Source organism: Hylobates moloch, unplaced genomic scaffold (assembly GCF_009828535.3).
Source record: "Hylobates moloch isolate HMO894 unplaced genomic scaffold, HMol_V3 SCAFFOLD_8, whole genome shotgun sequence".
NCBI classification, from domain to species: domain Eukaryota; kingdom Metazoa; phylum Chordata; class Mammalia; order Primates; family Hylobatidae; genus Hylobates; species Hylobates moloch.
The window spans coordinates 57,586,976-57,600,787 of NW_026652283.1; the positions used below are offsets into that span (position 1 = coordinate 57,586,976).

A 13,812-nucleotide genomic window follows, 5' to 3' on the forward strand; every position below is an offset into this window, starting at 1 on the left:
CTAGTGGGTGCCAGGGTGCCTGCCTTCCTGCAGGTGATCACCACGGTGGCAGAGGCAATGCAGCTGGGGGAGTCGGTAGGGGTTGGGGGCCCTGCTGGCAACTGTGTGTGCAGCTGCACTGGTAGTGGTGTTAGCTCAGGGGCAAGGTGCTGGCAAATGCAGGTCTGGTTGCCTTCTCTGTGCCCTGCAAACAGGAGGGATCGCTCAGTGTTGCAGAGGATCTGCTGTTCTCTCATAGTGTTAGCACAAGAGTGGGCACTGGTGGGGGAAGGGCTGGCTGGCTCTGTGCCCACCAAGGCTCTGTCTGCAATGGCGGTTGGTGGGGATGGGAGGATGGACTGCACCCCTGCACACTGGTGGGCAAGGAAAGCAAAACCTGCCTCTGCAGACATTGCCAGCAAAGTGATGTGGGGAGTTGCCATGGGCCTGGGGGATGCTGCAGTATGGGGAGGGAGCAGGTGGGCTGGTGTGTGGCCATAAGGGCTGCCTGGCTGGAGCTGCCACTCAGGCATGGTCTTCCACGCACAGAAGCAATGGTGTGAGCCGCCAGGGCACCAGAGACTGCTCTGCAAGCAGGTGTAACCAGGCTGGGGCTCCTAGAGAGGCCAGCAGACCAAGGGGTGCTCAGGTCGGACCAGCCCCACCTGATGGGGAAGACCACCCTGCAGAGATCATGTCTGACAGTTCCCCTAGGGCTAAAGTCTTCTATGGGAGCAAGTTGAGCCTAGGATGGCCATCCCTGGCCATGCTCCACTACAGACACTCCTGCAGTATACCCTCTGGGCTCCACATCAATGGCTTGCTGCCCCTACCCCTTCTCTAAGCAGCTCTCCCTGCCAACTTGAATGTACGTGATGGTGAAGGGGTCTTCTCCTACAGGGGTTCCAGAGGCCCATGGCAACAGTGGGTTGTTCCTTGCCAATTCAACTCACCTGATCCCCCAAAGCCATTGTGGGCCAGGAACAAAACCTGGTGTGCAGTAGTCCTGTGCTACATTCCCAGCTTTCACTACCTTCAGCCCAGCTTCTGTGTCTTCTCTCTGTCCACTCTTGGTTTCTTCCCTCTGAAGATCTGTTAGGGGCATTCCAGTCATCTTGGTCCCGCAGTGGGAGTTCTTCCACCTGGCTGTGTCTAGTCAGCTTTCTGAGTAAGATCCATTCCTGACTCCTTTTCTTTCCAATTCCTCTTCTTCCAGATAAGATAACATTCTATTAGCCAAGAGAAGTCGGCAAGAAAGGGGGGAAAAAAGAGCAAAATAATGAATTTGGCAAATTGAAAGCAAGTAACAAAAATAATAGACTTCAGTCCAAACATATCAATAATTTCATTAAATGTAAGAAGATACAGATAGGTTAAAAAGAAAAAGATAAAGATATATCATGTAAATGGTATGCAAAAGAAAGCTGAACGTTTTATTAATATTAGGCTTAATGGACCTCAAGACAAGAAGAATAAAGACAGAGATATTTTAATAAATGGATCAATCCATGAAGAAGACATAAAAATCCTAAAATGTAGGTAGCTTAATAACTGAGCTTAAAAAATTGATGAAGCAAAAGCTAACTGAACTAAAGAGACAAGTAGACAAATTCACAATCAAAAGTAGAGATATTGGCTGGACACAGTGGCTCACTCCTGTAATTCCAGCACTTTGAAGGATGATTGGGAGGATCACTTGAGGACAGGAATTCAAGACAAGCCTAGGTAACATAGCAAGACTCCATCTCTACAAAAATAAAAAGTAAACAAATTAGCCAGATATGGCAGGCAGCACATGCCTGTAGTCCTAGCTACTTGAGAGTCTGAGGCAGTAGGATCACTTGAGCCCAGAAGGGCGAGACTGCAGCAAGTCATGATCATGCCACTGCACTCCAGTCTGGGTGACAGAGTGAGACACTGTATCTAAAAAAATAAACAAAAGTAAAAATAAAAAGAAGTGAGAATATTAATTTTCTTTTTAATAATTAGATAAAAATCAGTAAGGATATAGAAGATCTTAAAAAAATTATCAACCACCCTAACCTAACTGAACTTTATAAAACAATTTACCCAACAACTGCAGAATTCACATTTTTTCTTGTGCACACAGACCATTTGCCAAGATGGAACTTATGCTGGAACGTAAAACAAGTCCCAATGTATTATAAAATTTGAAATTTTCCAGAGTATGTCCTCTAAAAACCAAAATTAAATCAGATATTAATAACAATTGAAGATTTTTGAAAAGCCTCAAATATTTGGAAATTAACAAACTTCTAGTAACTAGGCAAAGAAGAAATCCTAAGAAAAATTAATAAATATTTGGATCTACATAATAATAAAAATATATCAAAATTTGTTGGATAGAGCTAATGAGTACTGTTAAACAAAAATTACAGGAAGCTATTGCTCTGGACTAAACTCCTCCACTAGGCCCCAACAAAGTAGAGTAAAAAATCACAACGAAGTCAGTGATCACCGAACTAAAACTGAGCTGCTCTTGTTGCTGTCAGAGATATCAGGAGAGAGAGATAGGCTAACTTCCCAAACAGGCTAGTTTTAATCTTTAATCAGCATGATAATGAAGTTCCCTCTGTTTTAATCCTACAATAAAGAATTACCCAAGTAACTTGATGTTAACCAATCAGCCATCTTTCTCTTGTTCTGACCGCCTAGCCCTTCCCTGAAAAGAAAGTAACTTTGAAATGGCCAATCCACTATTTGTTACTTGTTTCTGCTTTCTTCAGCCCTCTTAATCTCTATAAAGCCAACCTCTTCTGCTGTATACATGAGAGCACTTGGTCTATTTCATGGAATAAATTGTTACCTGAAATTTATCTTTGACAGTACTTAGAGGAAATTTATCAATTGATATACAAAATGATGTACAACAAAACCAATTTTTTTCTTATCAATGTGATAATGAAATGATGTTGAAGAAAACAATGTTTTCGGAAGATCTGCTGTACATTGTTTGCTTAAAGTTGCAGTTCCCAAGAACCTATTGACAATGTTAAGTGAGGACTTACTGTATCTTCAAGTTCACTAATTCTTTATTCTGCCAGAAAATCTACCATTGAGTTCCTGCAGTGAATTTTATTTTTCTTCTTGAGCAGCCAGAAAAGACTTCCAGGGAATTTTATTTCAGTTACTTTACTTTTCAACTCCAATATTTCCATTTGGTTCTTTACAGTTCCTATGTCTTTATTGTTATTCTCTATTTAATGTAACATTGTTATATCTTCCTTTCCTTTTTTTTTTTTTTTTTTTTTAATTCAAGACAGAGTCTCACTCTGTAGCCCAGGCTGGAGTGCAGTAGGCTCAATCTCAGCTCATCTGCAACCTCTGTCTCCCAGGTTCAAGTGATTCTCGTGCCTCAGCCTCCTGAGTAGCTGGGATTACAGGTGCCTGTCACCATGCCTGGCTAATTTTTGTATTTTTAGTAGAGATGGGGGTCTCACCATGTTGGCCAGGCTGGTCTCGAATTCCTGACCTCAAGTGATCCACTCACCTTTACCTCCCAAAGTGTTAGGATTACAGGCATAAGCCACCGCACCTGGCCTATCTTCCTTTACACCTTTAATCATATTTTCCTTTAATTCTATGAACATATTTATAATGGCTAGTTTAAAGTATTTTTCTGTTAAATCTGACATCTAGTTGCTCTTATGGGCAGTATCTGTTGCACGTATGCACTAGAATTTCCTGTTTCTTTGCACGCCTCATAATTTTGTTAGCAAGGCCGGGCGCGGTGGCTCACGCTTGTAATCCCAGCACTTTGGGAGGCTGAGGCGGGCGGATCACGAGGTCAGGAGATCGAGACCACAGTGAAACCCCGTCTCTACTAAAAATACAAAAAAATTAGCCGGGCGTGGTGGCGGGCGCCTGTAGTCCCAGCTACTCGGAGAGGCTGAGGCAGGAGAATGGCGTGAACCCGGGAGGCAGAGCTTGCAGTGAGCCGAGATTGCGCCACTGCACTCCAGCCTGGGTGACAGAGCGAGACTCCGTCTCAAAAAAAAATAAAAAAAAAAAAAAAAAAAAAAAAAAAAAAAAAAAAAATTTTGTTAGCAGTGGCAAATCCACGTGCAACTCAATTTTTGCCTCCTTGGAGGAAAGAATTCAACTGTGGGGCATAAGGCAGGGTGAGAGATTGAGGCAAGTTTTAGAGCAAGACTAAAGGTTTATTAAAAAGTTTTCAGAGCCAGGCATGGTAGCTCACGCCTGTAATCCCAGCACTTCGGGAGGCCGAGGTGGGTGGATCACTTGAGGTCAGGAGTTCAACACCAGCCTGGCCAACATGGTGAAACTCTGTCTCTACTAAAGACATGAAATTAGCTGGGCATGGTGGCACGCACCAGTAATCCCAACTACTTGGGAGGCTGAGGCAGGAGAACTGCCTGAACCTGGGAGGTGGAGGTTGCAACGAGCCAAGATTATGCCACCGCACTCCAGCCTGGGCTACAGAAAGATACTCTGTCTCAAAACAAAAAAAAAAATAATAAAAATAAAAAAGTTTTCAGAGCAGGAATGAAAGGAAGTAAAGTACACTTGGAAGAGAGCCAAGCAGGCAAATTGAGAGATCCAAGTGCACTGTTCAGCCCTTGACTTGGAGTTTTATACTTTGGCATGGTTTCAGAGTTTGCATTTCTTCTCCCTTGATTTTTCCCTTGAGGTGGGCTGTCCACATGTGCAGTGGCCTCCCAGCATTTGAGAAGGGCTGCATGTGCAGTGTGTTTACTGAAGTTGTGTGCATACTCATTTGACATGTTTTTCCCTTACCAGTTGAGTGTTCCTAGAGGAAGGTCATATACCAGTTAAACTCCACCATTTTGCCTTTTAGTGCACATGCATGAGCCCACTTGCCCAATCCTGAGAGCTCATCAGGAAGCTGCTGATGACCAGCTTCAGGTTTTTTTTATCTATTGGGACACTGCCTTTCCCTGGCACTGGGTGTGACCAATTATTATTTTCAATAGTCAGTTTAGCAAGTTCCCTACCATCACCTGCTGGTCACTTGACATTCCTAAGGGTGGAGGGCCCTCTTTTGCCCTGCTCATGTTTGCCTAGCTATCTACTGTAACAATTTTTTGTTGGAAAACAGAAATTTTTAGATAATATATTTTAGCAATGGTTATACTGCCCCACCTTCTTTTCTGGGACTTGTTATTATTTGATTTTTTTGTGTGTAATGATTATTTGGATTATTTCCGTGAAATCTGTGCTCCTCCACCACACATATATGCACGTGCACCCCCACAGCAACACACACACACAGTTAAAACTCTGATCTTGCTCCTTAGGGAGGTACAGCTTTAGGTATGCCCAACCACGACCCTGGGATGACAGTTGCTTGCTTGCTTTCTTTCATCATATCCAGCTGTTAAATTCCACTAATTGCTGTCTGATTGCTCTATTGTTTTCAACAATGTCCTGGGGGGGCATAAATTGCTCTACAAACTAATCCAATCAAATGTGGCTCCTTTAAAGTAATGGTTTTTAAGGACAGTGTAATTTTTCTGACCCCAAAAAGACTCCTTCTAGCTGTTTTATTCCCAATCCCTTCCTAATTGTTTTTCACTACACCTCCACTGTTTATGCTCTTAGCCCTGAACTTCTCTAGCTGCTTTACAAATGAAGTCAATTTCCTTGGGAAGAGATTAGAAGCTATCTGTTTTATGGCTTTCCTCTCTCCCCAGGCCAAATTTCTGATTGGTGCTGGGGACAATAGCAAGCTTCTCTCTGAGTGATACCTTTGTCCTGGTATCAGGGCAAAAGAGTGCTTGGTGAAGTGGGGGCAAGGCAGCAGCCTGAGGTCCTCTCAAGAACTATGGGGCCCCAGTATTCTCAGTGCACTGGGACTAAGGCCTGGATTGTTCTTGTCAAAGACAAAATTACAACAAATTTAGTTTAGAGATATTAATTAGCTCTATTTGCAATTCTAGAATCAGGCAACATTTCATTTCCATTGGAAAGTCTTCCAATGAACTGAGCAGAAGAGGTTGGTTTTATAGACAGAGAAGGGCTGAAGAAAGCAGAAGTAAAGAACAACACATGTGTTATTTACCTTTTTTTCTCTAGAGACGGGATCTCGCTATGTTGCCCAGGCTGGAGTACAGTGGCTACTCACAGGTGTGATCATAGTGCACTACAGGCTCAAACTTCTAGTTTAAGCAATCCTGCCTCAGCCTCCCCAGTAGCTGGAGCTACGGTCATATGCCACAGTGTCCAGCTTAGTTACTTTTTAAAGTTACTTTTTCTTGTAAGGCAAGGACAGGGTGACAGAACAATTAAAAAAAAAAAAAAGCAGAGAGAATGTCATTATCTTATTGATTAAAGATATAAACTGGCCTACTTAGGAAATTAGCTGTTATCTCACTCTCCTGATTTCTTGGAAGGTCAGGTAGCAACTTCATTGAGGTGTAGTGATGTGGAACTTTAGCATGGGTGACTCTGTTTTGATTTTTAGTCTGATCTGTCGGGGCCTAGTACGGAAGCTTAGTCCAAAACAATGGTCTCCTATAATTTTTATTTGACATTCGTTTTCTTTTGTTTTTCTGTTTGGGTTTTGGTTTTTTTTTTTTTTTTTTTTTTTTGAGACAGGGTCTCACTCTGTCACCCAGACTGGAGTGCAGTGGTGTGATCTTGGCTCACTGCAACCTCTGCCTTCTGAGTTCAAGCAATTCTTCTGCCTCAGCCTCCCAAGTAGCTGGGATTACAGGCGTGCACCACTATGCCTGGGTAATTTCTGTATTTTTTGGTAGAGATGGGGTTTTACCATGTTGGCCAGGCTTGTCTCAAACTCCTAACCTCAGGTGATCGGCCCACCTCCGTCTCCCAAAGTGCTGGGATTATAGGTGTGAGCTACTGTGCCTGGCCTTTATTTGACATTCTTAACTCACCCAACAGCCTTTACTTTCCAAGTTAGTAGTCATTTGCGCGTCATTGTCATAGCAGTACCACAGACACTCACACATGTTCCTTTGATATTAATAGAACATTTCAGTTCATTCTTTCTTCTGCCTACTGCAATCAGGACATCCACATTTTAAAATTATTCCCTCCTAACAATAAAAAATTATTTAGTTATCTTCCTGTAAGTTGAAAGAAGTTGGCCTTCCTGCCATTTTCCTTTGGAAAATATGAAACAATTATATCTTCATTCATATGCAAGGCTTTTTATTTTTTATTTTTTTACCAGATTGAGGTTTAACCCTCTTCCCAGGCTTAATTATGGTCATCCACCCCTAGAAGATAGGCCGTTCTGAGATTTATTCCAATTAGAAAAAAATGTAACACTTGTTACATCTCTGGTATTCATTGAAGAGTTTCTCTAGGGTAGCATGATCCCTGAACTCTGAAAACTGAAGTAGCGTTGTGGAAACTGAAGAGTGAATTTTTTTTTCTTTTTTCTTTCTTTTTTTTTTTTTTTTTGGACAGGAGACAGGGTCTCACTCTGTTGCACAGGCTGGAGAGCAGTGGTACAATCATAGCTTACTGCCTCATACTCCTGGACTCAAAAAATTCTCTACCTTAGCCTCCTGAGTAGCTGGGACTACAGGCATGTGCCACCATGCCTGGCTTATCTTTAATTTTTTTGTAGAGACAGGAGTCTCACTATGTTGCACAGGCTGCTCTTGAACTCCTGAGCTCAAGTGATCCTCTCGCTTTGGCCTCTCAAAGTGCTGGAATTACAGGCATAAGCCACTAAATCCAGCCAACAGTGAATTCTTTATGTACAAGTTTCAGTTTGAAAGGGTATGAATTAATATAGAAGAATTGCACTGTAGGGAGAAAGAATACGCAATTACTCTGACACTCAAACTACTCTACCCAGTGATTAAGAACTGTCTGGAGATCTTTTGGTCAAGAATGAGCCTGTGAGCTACAAGATTCAAATGGCGAAGCTCCTTTTGCCGTCCTTGCAAACACATGATAATGAAAAAGTGCATACAAATTTAAAGGACTTAGCTCAGCTAAAAAATAAGAAAAGCATTTCCTTGACTTGAACAGATGAGGACACAGATCTGCCTATCTGGAGCTACAGATCTGGGCTATAGAATCAGAAACCACATAGATGACAAGAGTAAAATTTCTGTGGGGCAAGTGGAGTTTTAACTAGTGGCAGGCACCAAAGTCAGGCTCACAGTGTAAAACTGGATATTAAGAAGAGGCTTGCTTCTTATATACTTAGATTTAAAAGGGTTTTGGCTTATAGTTCACATCTGGTAGCTTCTTGGATTAGGAGAAATGAGGTAAACCATTGTTCTCCTGGCAGGATATGAGTCTTATCCATTGATTAATGTAAGACTCTTTTCAAATTGGGGACCTGGGGAAACTGGATAAAAGTCACAAGAAATCTGCCAAATATAAGAACGTAAACATGGGGATAAGAAAAGCAAGACAAACACAAAACAGAAAAGCCTGCTTCTCAAACTGGACTTACAAGGATATTTCTGTAGGTGATAGGTACGTTCACTATCTTGATTGTGGCAATGGTTTTGCAGTTATATACATGTTAAAACTCACTAAACACTAAATATGGGTAGTTCATTGTATGTCAATTTTTACTCAATAAAACCTTTTTAAAAAGTACTTACAAACCAGTTTTAAATTAGTAAAAATAAATTCATCATAAAATAGGTAATCAGCTCTAATACCAAAAAATTCTATCTAGAAATGAATAACAAAATAATTTTCTGAAAATAAGTATAATATGAGAATGCTTAAAATCTTCAAGAAGGAAAGAAATAATATACAGAAAGCAAGAACAAGGAAATAATGAAATAACAACAAGAAAAAGGTGGATATCAATCCAAGAGCAGGAAGATTAAAAAAAAACAAATTATTTAAAAATCTGGAAATGTAAAATATAGCCATTGTGATTAAAACACAATAGAAATAATAAGTGCTATACTAAATAAAATCTAAGAATTAGTAAACTGCAAAAGTATTAAGACAATTACCTGAAACATAGCTTAGAAAAATAAAGAAATAAAACATCTGAAAAAGGAACTCATGAGAAATAGAGAATACATAGAGGAATTCTAGAAGGAAAGAATTGGGGCAATGATGGAGGAGTCTAATTTGAAGAATAGCTGAATTAAAGAAAAATGTGCATCCACAAATTGCAAGAGCGTACTGACCAGGATTAAATAAATAAATTCACAGATAAACCAATGTAGAAAATTAAGAATAAAGAAGAATTCATAGATAAAAAAATTGGAGGTGGGCGGACCACTTGAGCTCAGGAGTTCAAGACCAGCCTGGACAATGTGGCAAAACCCTGTATCTACAAAAATCACAACAAGAACTAGCCAGGCATAGTGGTGTGTGCCTATAGTTCTGTTACCAGAAAGGCATCCTGATCTAAACCCCCAGAGAGGGTTCTTGGATCTCATGCAAGAAGGAATTCAGGGTGAGTTCAGAGTAAAGTGAAAGCAAGTTTATTAAGAAAGTAAAGGAATAGGCTCTTGAGCTGCTTGCTCAAGCCTGTCTGACTCTGTAGAGTGTACTTCCATTTCAATATATCTGCGCTTTTCTTATGTTAAAAAAAAAAGGTTTGGGAGGCCTGACCTCCTGAGGTCAGGAGTTCAAGACCAGCCTGACCAACATGGTAAAACCCTGTCTCTACCAAAGATACCAAAATTAGCCAGGTGTGGTGGCACATGCCTGTAATCCCAGCTACTTGGGAGGCTGAGGCAGGAGAATTGCTTGAACCTGGGAGGCTGAGAGTGCACTGAGCCAAGATCACACCATTGCACTCCAGCCTGGGCAACAGAATGAGACTCTGTCTCAAAATAACATAACATAACATAACATAACATAACAACATAACATAACAAAAGCAAAGGAATAAAAGAATGGCTACTCTATAGGCAGAACAGTGGCATGAGCTGCTGGTTGCCCATTTTTGTGGTTATTTCTTGATTACATGCTAAACAAGGGGCAGATTATTCATGAGTTTTCTAGGGAAGGTGTGGGTGATGCCCAGAACTTAGGGTTCCTCCCCCCATCCAGGATAACTCCCTGACATTACCAGGGCATTTGTCGTGGTGCTGGTGGGGAGTGTCTCTTAGCATGCTAATGCATTATAGCTAGCATGTAATTAACCATGAGGATGATCAGAGGTAACTCTTGTTGCCATCTTGGTTTTGGTGAGTTTTGGAAGGCTTCTTTACTGCAACCTGTTCTATCAGCAAAGTCGTTTATGGCCTGTATCTTGTTCAGACCTCCTGTCTCATCGTGTGACTAAGAATGCCTTAACCTCTTGGGAATGCAGTCTAATAGGACTTAGCCTTATTGTACTAAGCCCCTATTCAAGATGGTTCCAATGCCTCTGAGCATTTTAGCTACTCTGGAGGCTGAGGCGGGATGACTGTTTGGGCCCAGGAGGTTTAGGCTGCAGTGAGCTGTGATCCCGCCACTGCACTCAAACCTGAGTGACAGAGTGAGATCCTATTTTCTTTTCTTCTGAAAAGAAAATAAAAAACAAACAAACCAAAGAATGAAAATAAACAAGCTAACTGACAGTTTCAGAAGAATAACAGAATAAACCCAAACAATGTAAATGTTAATTCTTTATTTAAAATTTTAAGGAAAAAACCCCACTACCCCACTTAAGGCTAATGGGAAGCGGCATCCAATTAAACATAGAAATATACAGCAAGACCAACCAAGGGAAAAAAGAAGGAAGAATGCACAAATAATAAAATTATATATGCAAAGTGGAAGATAAAACAGCATAAAATATAGAATCAATCAGTAGAGGTTTTAAAAACCATAAGCAGGCCAGGTGTGGTGGCTCATGCCTGTAATCTCAGCTCTTTGGGAGGCTGAGGCAGGTGGATAACTTGAGGCCAGCCTGGCCAACATGGTGAAACCCCCTCTTTACTAAAAATACAAAAATTATCCGGGTGTGGTGGTGCACACCTGTAGTCCCAGCTACTCGGGAGGTTGAGGCACGAGAATCACTTGAACCCAGGAGGCAGAGGTTGCAGTGAGCAGCGATTGTGCCACTGCACTCCAACCTGGGTAACAGAGCAAGACTGTGTCTCAAAAAAAAAAAAAAAGGAAGTTAATGTCAATAAATTTTAATATTTAGATACAATAAACTGTTTTATAGAAATAATACATTAAATACCAAAATAAACTGGCAAAAGAAATGAACTGAATAGCTCTTCCAAAATATCAAAGAAAGATAATATCTTTCTTACATAAACTTTCAGAGAAGAGCAGAGGAAAAGAAAGTTACTCCACTCATTTTACAAGGCTAATATAAGCTTGATATCTAAACCAGACAGAAACAGCATAAGAATGGAAAGGTGCAACCAACCTCACTTGTAAACACAGATATTTTAAGATATATCTTAAAATATAAGAAAAGTGAATGAGTAGCACACTTAAAAAATTATTATGATGACCAGGTGGAGTTTATTTTAGGTGAAAAAAAGATGTAATTGACTAAATTAACAGATTAAAAATATGATAAATTATAAGCAAAAAAGCCTTTGGCAATATACACCTCTTATTCTTGATAGAAAATCCTACAGCTTGGAAACAACCAAACAGCTTTAATTTGAAACCTACAACAAAAGGTATATACACAGTATAAAGAAAAAACTACAGAAGCATTTGCACTAAAATCAGTAACAACAATGCTCTCTACAGAGCAGGAAAAACTATTTGCAATTCACAAAGAGCCAATTTCCCTAATATTTAAAGAGCTCCTGTAAATATATACAGCGTTTCTTTCTCCAACTAGAATGAACTCTTCTTGAAGATGGAAATAAAATCCTATTTACTATTCATCCCCAGGACATGAGATAGTGTGGGGCATACAGAATTGTTACATGTTGTTACATAAATACATAATTGTTAAATAAGAGTTGTTCCTTGGTATTCTCAGGATGTATTAGTCCGTTTTCACATGGCTATAAAGATACTACCTTAGACTGTATAATTTATAAACAAATGAGGTTTAATTTACTCACAGTTCAGCATGGCTGGGGAGACCTCAGGAAACTTAGAATCATGGTGGAAGGCGAAGCAGTCACCTTCTTCACAAGGCGGCAGGAGAGAGAAAGGAGCCCAGGGGAAGCTGCAACTTGTAAAACCATCAGATCTCGTGAGAATTCCCTCAGTATCACAAGCACAGTATGGGGGAAACCACCCCCATGACCAATCACCTCCAACCAGGACCCTCCCTCAGCAACTGGGGATTACAATTCAAGATGAGATTTGGGTGGGGACACAAAGCCTAACCATATCACAGGGGGACTGGTTCCCAAAGCCAAGCGTATACCAAAATCTACAAACACTCAAGTCCTGCAGTCCACCCTACAGAGCCCACATATAGGAAAATTCAGCCCTTGTGTACCTGGGTTTCATATCTGGTGAATACTGTATTTTCCAGCCCTCATGTATCTGGGTTTCATATCTAGTGAATAATGTATTTTCCAAACACATTTGGTTGAAAAAAATCCATGTATAAGTGGACCCTTGCAGTTCAAACCTGTGTTGTTCAAGGGTCAACTGTATTTGTTGAATGTAGTAGACTGCCAAAATAGCTTTTTACTTCTTGTAAGGACAAGAGTGATGCCTTTCAAGCTCTTTACACTTCAGAGCTGAAACCAGAATGTGAACAAGTTTTTGGACACTTTGCTTACAAGTAAAGTTTTTTAAAAGTAGAAAGAGCCAGGCCGAGTGGTGCATGCTTATAGTTTCAGCTACTGGGGAGGCTAAGGCAGGAGGACTGCTTGAGTGCAGGAGTTCAAAGCTGTATGTGTTGCACTATGATTGCATCTGTGAATAGGCACTGCACTCTAGCCTGAGCAACATAGCAAGACTGTCTTAAAAAGACAAAAAAGAAACCCCTAAAAACTGAATTTTTTTTTTTTAAAAAGTGGAAAGTGTGGCTTCAGGCACAAAGTAAGTAATGTTAACAAATTCCTTGTATTTGAAAGGAAGCCTTGGAAGCACTGATAGGGATCTATTCAGACTCCAGCTGTCATAACTCCCAGGCCTGTAGTAAAAGTTTCAGCTTAAAAGCCAAGCCAGCCGTACGTTCTCATTTCTGAGCATTGTCTAAGTGTCAGTCTCCTTGAATCATTTTCTAAACTTGCTAGACAAATTCTAAAAGGGCTGTAACACTCTGAATAATGTTTTTTGATGACCAGGACATACAGACCATGAGGCAACTGTATCCACTGTACAGAAAGAAGAAAATTTTGATCAATTGGAACAAAATGCCCCTTAACAAAATTTTGGTTAAGCTCTCCCCTTCCTTCAGACCCCTAAATTTTGCCCCACCATTATCCTGAAAAAGCATACAGCCCCTCCTGAGAATAAACTGGCCTCCAGGTAAAATAGTCTCTGATCTATCTGATCACATCACCCATTTGCCTCACTTTCCCACACCTGGTTCTTTCTGGCTTTGTTTACTCCTTATAAAAGAAAAGCTCTTTTTGCCTAAATCTCAAGTCACTTGTAGACCTGTGGTCAAAGCATTTTTCCCACTACAATTTCCGCCCCCTAATGCAATAATTCTTTTGAATAAAGTCTCTCCTTATAAACTCTGGATTTGACTTTTATTCCACAGTCTCCCTAATAATTAATCTTGCTATTGCCTACGCTGTGATATCCCAAACCCAAGGGCTTCAGGTTTTATGATTAACCTTAAGTTAATACTCAAGATAAAATGATGAGACACCACATGGAACAGATTGCTGCTGTTGCAGCTGAGGTGCTTGTAGACCCATTAGCCTCCAGCCAATACAGCAGCAGATTACAGACACAGAAGGGAGTCCCAGGGAGACCTAAAGGATTTCCCATCTG

The 13,812-nt window shown here is 40.7% G+C and overlaps 1 non-coding gene across 1 annotated transcript; it reads right to left on the reverse strand.

Annotated features, from left to right (window-relative positions):
- Window positions 1-13,068: 13,068 nt before the first annotated feature.
- LOC116473986 (U7 small nuclear RNA) lies at window positions 13,069-13,130 on the reverse strand. The gene has a single exon (XR_004249533.1). It is a non-coding gene; the product is annotated as a U7 small nuclear RNA (small nuclear RNA).
- Window positions 13,131-13,812: the final 682 nt, after the last annotated feature.